The 7695-nt window shown below is 42.0% G+C and overlaps 1 non-coding gene across 1 annotated transcript; it reads left to right on the top strand.

Annotated features, from left to right (window-relative positions):
- The first annotated feature begins 5925 nt into the window (after positions 1-5925).
- On the top strand, positions 5926-5999 carry TRNAI-AAU (transfer RNA isoleucine (anticodon AAU)). The gene has a single exon. It is a non-coding gene; the product is annotated as a tRNA-Ile (tRNA).
- The last annotated feature ends 1696 nt before the right edge of the window (positions 6000-7695 follow it).

The following is a 7695-nucleotide window of genomic DNA, read 5'->3' as shown; positions in this document are numbered from 1 at the left end:
CTCAAAAGAGTTCGACACAACTTAGCAACTAAACAACAACAACAAATCATCACAAAAGTACCAGAAGATCTAGGCTATGTAACCATATTATAGATCATTTATTCATTCAACCAATACGTATGAGAGCCTACTGTTGCCTAGCAATCTTCTACTCAAGGAGGTACAAGGATGAATAAGATACAAAAGATTTCTGTACCCTCATGGAGATTACTTTCTAGCACAGAAAACAGGCTATAAACAAGCAAGGGTATGAATATAACACAATTTCAGGTAAATGCCAAGAAAAAGCTAAACAGAAGAAGGGGACAGAATGGCACTGGGAGAAGAGAGGGGCATATTTTAAATATGGAGGTCAGGGAAGGCCATTCTCAGTTGGTGATACCAAAGAAGAAAACTTTATCCTGAGAAGGAGTGAATTACATAAAAATCTTATGAAAGGAATCTTTAGAAGACAATGGTGAAACCCAGTCACAGAAAAATAAAGTCACCTAGTCTCAGGTCATACAGCTGAGCGTCAAGTCCAAGGCTCCCACTAAAAAGTCTCATCTTTTTACTGTAACACAGATGAGGTTCTCAGCTCAACCTTAAAGCAGCCAGTCATAACAAGTCCATTTTCTATACAATTGCATTTAAAAATTTTTTCATACAGAAACAAATAAAGGGAATATATGTTTTCCTTTTTGTCAGCTTTTGCCATCCCATGGACTGTACCGGCCAGGCTTCTCTGTCCATGGGATTCTCCAGGCAAGAATACCGGAGTGGGTTGCCATTTCCTTCTCCACGGGAAGAATCCGACCCAGGGATTGAACCCAGGTCTCCTGCATTGACAGGAGGATTCTTTACCACTGAGCCACATCTCCTGCATTTTTGCTGGCTAGTTAATCAGAACTTGCTAAAAAACCTTCTGTGGGACAATTCTCAGAAGATTTCAGATGTAAGAATTCACTATTTTTATTCTGAACAGAGCAGGAAAAAGATCCTTCTCATATTGGACATGCCTTCTTTTTTAAATTTTAAAAACATATTTTATTTAAATCAATAACTCAAAATATCGAAAATATTATTTCAACATGCAACCAACAAGAATCTTAATACACTATTTTACATTTTCTTCTTTGTATTTCAGTTCAGTTCACTTCAGTCTCTCAGTTGTGTCCGACTCTTTGCAACCCCATGAACCACAGCACGCCAGGCCTCCCCTTCCATCACGAATTCCCGGAGTCCACCCAAACCCATGTCCATTGAGTCAGTGATGCCATTCAACCACTTGCCTCTGTCATTCCCTTATCCTCCTGCCCTCAATCTTTCCCACAATCAGGGTCTTTTCAAATGAATAAGTTCTTTTGCATCAGGTGGCCAAAGTACAGGAGTTTCAGCTTCAACATCAGTCCTTCCAATGAACACCCAGGACTGATCTCCTTTAGGATGGACTGGTTGGATCTCCTTGCAGTCCAAGGGACTCTCAAGAGTCTTCTCCAGCACCACAGTTCAAAAGCATCAATTCTTCAGCACTCAGCCTTCTTCACAGTCCAACTCTCACATCCATACCCGACCACAGGAAAAACCAAAGCCTTGACTAGATGGACATTTGTTGACAAAGTAATGTCTCTGTTTTTTAATATGCTGTCTAGGTTGGTCATAACTTTCCTTCCAAGGAGTAAGCGTCTTTTAATTTCATGGCTGCAACCACCATCTGCAGTAATTCTGGAGCCCAAAAAAATAAAGTCTGACACTGTTTCCACTGTTTCTCCATCTATTTGCCATAAAGTGATGGGACCGGATACCATGATCTTAGTTTTCTGAATGTTGAGCTTTAAGCCAGCTTTTTCACTCTCCTCTTTCACTTTCATCAAGAGGCTCTTTAGTTCTTCTTTACTTTCTGCCATAAGGGTGGTGTGATCTGCATATCTGAGGATTGATATTTTTCCCAGCAATCTTGATTCCAGCTTGTGCTTCCTCCAGCCCAGCGTTTCTCATGATGTACTCTGCATATAAGTTAAATAAACAGGCTGACTATATACAGCCTTGACGTACTCCTTTTCCTATTTGGAACCAATCTGTTGTTCCATGTCCAGTTCTAATTGTTGATTCCTGACCTGCATACAGGCTTCTCAAGAGGCAGGTCAGGTGGTCTGGTATTCCCATCTCTTTCAGAATTTCCCACAGTTTATTGTGATCCACACAGTCAAAGGTTTTGGCATAGTCAATAAAGCAGAAATAGATGTTTTTCTGGAACTCTCTGCTTTTTCGATGATCCCGGGGATGTTGGCAATTTGATCTCTGGTTCCTCTGCCTTTTCTAAAACCAGCTTGAACATCAGGAAGTTCACAGTTCATGTATTGCTGAAGCCTGGCTTGGAGAATTTTGAGCATTACTTTACTAGCATGTGAGATGAGTGCAATTGTGCGGTAGTTTGAGCCTTCTTTGGCATTGCCTTTCTTTGGGATTGGAATGAAAACTGTCCTTTTCCAGTCCTGTGGCCACTGCTGAGTTTTCCAAATTTGCTGGCATATTGAGTGCAGCACTTTCACAGCATCATCTTTCAGGATTTGAAATAGCTCAACTGGAATTCCATCACCTCCACTAGCTTTGTTCGTAGTGATGCTTTCTAAGGCCCACTTGACTTCACATTCCAGGATGTCTGGCTCTAGGTGAGTGAGAGTAATCACACCATCATAATTATCTGGGTCGTGAAGATCTTTTTTGTACAGTTCTTCTGTGTATTCTTGCTACCTCTTCCTAATATCTTCTGCTTCTGTTAGGTCCATACCATTTCTGTCTTTTTTTGAGCCCATCTTTGCATGAAATGTTCCCTTGGTATCTCTAATTTTTTTGAAGAGATCTCTAGTCTTTCCCATTCTATTGTTTTCCTCTATTTCTTTGCATTGATCGCTGAGGAAGGCTTTCTTATCTCTCCTTGCTATTCTTTGGAACTGCATTCAAATGGGTGTATCTTTCCTTTTCTTCTTTGCTTTTTGCTTCCCTTCTTTTCACGGCTATTTGTCAGGCCTCCTCAGACAGCCATTTTGCTTTTTTTCTTTTTCTTGGGGATGGTCTTGATTCCTGTCTCCTGTACAATGTCACAAACCTCTGTCCATAGTTCATCAGGCACTCTATGAGATCTAGTCCCTTAAATCTATTTCTCACTTCCACTGTATAGTCTAACTCTTCCAAATAAAGTGTGTATTTCACACTAACAGCACATCTCAATTCAAACAAGCCATATGTGACTAGCCTTCTTGAAAACTATTTCTTCCTACTATTATGCTTATGAGTGTTTTTTATAATATACATGAGTGTATATTGTATTTGTTTTTGAAACTGAAGTATCTTGCTCCATTCAAGCCAAAATTGGAAGAAAATTCAATCTGAGGCATTTTATGGGGACCTGCCCTCACTTTCCTGAGATTATCTGAGTACTCTAGGCTGAGGCAGTCTGAGAACTGTGGACAGGGGGAGCTGTGACTCCCCACAAGTTGCTCACTGCCCACAGTCACTTGGCACACCAAGAGATGGCTCTTACTGCAGGGTCCATACTTTCCAAGCTAAAGTCAGAGCCAGGATCTCCACTGCCACTCTCAAAGCCACGTGTTTGGTGATCTGACTTCAGGTGTCCCCAGGGCCTCTCCTCAGAGGTTCTGCCACTTATTGGGGTATTCCTGGGGCATGGGTACCAGTTGTCAAGCGCTTTCATCTCTCTGGGACAATCCAGCAAAATACACTTGTGACGGACTCTGAACACCAAGGCAGTCTCTTCCCTCCACCACTCCTTCTCACACCCTAAAACTCCCTGGAGAATTTATTAAAACACAGATTGCAGGCCTCTACCACAGAGATTCTTCTTCAGTCAACCTGAGGTGGGGCCAGAGAATGTACAATTCTTTTTTTTTTATTATTTCTTTATCTAGCTGTACCTAGTCTTAACTGCAGCATGCAGAACCTTTAGTGTCAACATGCGGGATCTAGTTCCCCGACCAGGGATTGAACATGAGCCCCTGCATTGGGAGTGCAGAGTCTTAGCCACTGGCCCACCAGGAAGTTCCAGAAAACGTACATTTCTTTTTTTCACATATTTATTTCTTCCACTGTGCCGAGTCTTAGTTGCAGCACACAGGATCTTTAGTTCTACCATGTGAACTCTTGGCTATGGCAAGCAGTATCTAGTTCCCTAGATACTGCTGACCAGGGATGGAACCCGGGCCCCCTACCCTGAGAGCACAGAGTCTTAGCCACTGGCCCACCAGCGAAGTCCCCCGAGACTGTACACTTCTAACAAGCTCCTGGGTGACGCCACTGGTCCCTGGACCCACTCTTGCGGTAGCACTGCTTATGTTACTTTGACTTAAAGGGGAGAAAAACTTACCTTCTCATTCTTTTTGTGGAAGACTGCAGGTCTGCAAAAAGGACAGGACCCCAATTAACTTTTCAATAACTCACACTGTTACACTAGTGAAAACAGAAGAGGGAGAAATAACAAAGGAAATTTTATTTCCTGAAGCACAGGTGTGGAAGCCGTCTCTGAAGGGGGCCTCCTCTGCTGGCGGACCTCCTAACCACTGTTGCCACCCCACACCAGATCTTGGCTTATAAACCCACTCTCAGGTAGAACAGCTGCAAAAGGAATAGTTGGGAAACTTTTTACAGGCAGGTCTAGGCATTTCCTTTTCAGCCCCAATTAACTAGCCAGAACGAGAATGCTCAGCCGCCCTGGCCCACAATACGGTTCACACAAATACTCATTGTGTGGCAAAGAGTGTCTCTTATAGCATCAAGAATTTCATATGGAGTGTGTGTGGGGAAATGAGGGAAAGAAAAAAAGCACATATATGTATAACACATTTCAAAAACCAAGAGCTATTTCTCTTGCCCTCATGCATTTTTAACACTATAATCCTATATATATTTGCCCTCTGCTTTCCACTCCAATACCCTGATAAGTCTATATTCTTTTTTTTTTTTTCTTGGTTTTCTGCCAGCTTTTGGCAAACAAGTAGCCTGGACTCTTAGGTAAAAACACATTTATCTCTAATACTTCTTTTCATAACCTGCACCTTCACCAAACCTCATTTCAAAACCAAGTCCATGGATTCTGCAAAAAATACCAAAGAAGCACATTGTAGTGCAAGGAATCAATGGACTTGGGCAGAGACCACATTACATTATTTGGCAAAGCTTGTTTCCTCCCACACCCCGTACCCATGCTTTCATAAAAAAGCTAGGCAAACCAGAAACAAAAGTGTGTTCTGGAGGTTACTTAAAGGAAGCAACTTATAAATCAGCTCAGTCCCAGGTAGCTGTTTTCTCTAATGTGAAATAATCTTGAGATGCTCTGGGGAGACAGCTCTGCACTTAGAAGCTGTGTAAACAAACAACCCAGAAAATGTTACCATGACACCCAGGCTAGGTAGATACCCAAGTATTGAAGGGATGCCTTGAAATTACCATAGCACCTTGAAAGGGGTAAATAAGATGTAGAAATATCCAGCAACAATAGCACTATTCACTTAGAGCGACCCTAGGTTACTATGACAGTGTGATCTGCAATTCAGTCTCATTGAGGACACACCTGGAAAGAGAAAGAAGTGCTTGCTTTATCCTATCCTGAGGCTACACTCAGTTTAGATATATGCATGCTAAGTCACTTCAGTTGAGTCCAGCTCTGACTCTTTCCAACCCCATGGACTGTAGCCCACCAGGCTCCTCGGTCCATGGGATTCTCCAGGCAAGAATATTGGAGTGGGTTGCCATGACCTCCTCTAGGGGATTTTCCTGACCCAGGGATCAAACCCGCATCTCTTGTGTCTCCTGTATTGGCAGATGGGTTCTTTACCACTGGTGCCACCTGGGAAGCCTCAGTTTAGATATCCTGGCAGGCAAATGCTGCACTTTCCCTTTGTTGGCAATCTCTATTATAAGAAGGTATCTGGCCAGTTAGCTCAGTTGGTTAGAGCGTGGTGCTAATAATGCCAAGGTCGCAGGTTCAATCCCTGTACGGGTCAGATTTTGTGGTGACTACCGTTTGGCTGCTCCCTAGTGGCTCAGATGGTAAAGCATCTGCCTACAATGTGGGAGACCCGGGTTCAATCCCTAGATCAGGAAGATCTCCTGGAGAAGGAAATGGCAACCCACTCCAGTATTCTTGCCTGGAAAATCCCATGGATGGGATCCCTGGTAGGCTACAGTCTATGGGGTCGCAAAGAGTCGGACACAACTGAGTGACCTCACTTCACTTCACTTCATTGTAAGAACACCAGGTATCACAATGCATCATTCACTCATCCATTCTTCGACCTTTCTCTCCCCTTTTGTCACAGTTAACAGGAAAACTTTAGATGGGTCAAGAAACTCAGTTTTGCTCAACAACCTGGATGAGACAGAGTCGTTATCTATTTAAGAGAAAACAATATTTTTCAATATTTATGGTCAATAAAATAACCTCCACAAATGTGAAACCAAACATGGAAAAATATAGCTTTAAAAAAGGAACAAGCAGAATCATTTCCCCTGGCATATCAGTGTAATTTTTTCTCTCCCAATGACAATCAAGACTACAAATCCTCTCTATATGTGAGAAAATGGAGCTGGGGAGTCGAGTCACCGACTTGCTAATTAATACTTGAACCAAGAATGCTCTGCTAGAGATATTAGAAATCAAGTTCCCCGCAGGACTGGCGCCTTGTCTCTAACCCAAGGCAATGATGCCTCGGCATACAGCTCTGAAGGTTTCATTACTGTCTGCTGCGTCTTCATTCTCCTCTGGAACGTCTCCAATTTCCCCAGAAACACAGGTGGTCTTTTGAATAAACAGTGCTAACATATTGAGCTCCATAAGCTCTATGATGATATGCATTTCTCTCGTTCACAGCTGTTGCTTGCACAGTTGGAATACTGTGCAACTATGAGGTGGCTACTTAGTGAACTAGAGGTTGCTATTCAGAGGATAAATTCATAGAAAGGCATCTTCAGGTAAAGAAGGAACAGAAAATAACAAGTGGGGCCCCACAGGGATCTGTACATTTTTCATTATCTATGTGAAGGAAATGAAAACATGTGTTGAGGGATTCATTGAAGAATTTGATGGCATTCATCCTACTTCAGAAGCATCCCATGCTGAGCAGATTTCATTCTATCATGAAATAATTGGTACAGAGGGCCCTGAATAGGCATGCCCTATACTTCTGGCATTTAATAAAAGTCAAATGGTAGCTGTAATGAAATTATTTTTACCACTTATCACTCATCAAAGACTAAAGGTGTTTGAGGAATTCATGGGCTAACGTTGATAAAACATGCATTTCACAATGACACCAGTGTCAGCGTTCAAGGGTTTAAATAACACAAACAGAGTCAAACACCCAAGCAAGGACAATGGTGTTTATACTGCAAAGTTCTGACACCTCACTTCGGGCACAGCAATCTTGAAATGTTCTCAGCTGTAATTTCTCTCCAAATGTAAAATCAACCATGAAGACTTCCAATAGCTTTACTTACTGAAGGGCACCTTATTATTTACAACTCAAGGAAATGCTTTAGCAAATGAGACAATGTTACTTTATGCCAAAATGGGAGGAGATTTCTAATGACAAAACAAAACCAAAAACAACAACAAAAACCAACTATTGATAACACAGAGGTAAACTTTTTATCAAGGGTTCTAAAATGACAAATGAAATCTAAACTGGACTTTTTATTTAA

This window comes from Bos grunniens, chromosome 23, assembly GCF_055505025.1.
Source record: "Bos grunniens cultivar Pamir isolate PY7600 chromosome 23, Bosgru_T2T1.0, whole genome shotgun sequence".
Taxonomy (NCBI): Eukaryota; Metazoa; Chordata; class Mammalia; order Artiodactyla; family Bovidae; genus Bos; species Bos grunniens.
Note: the sequence above shows the minus strand (reverse complement) of the source record. Positions and strands in the feature narration are given on the sequence as shown.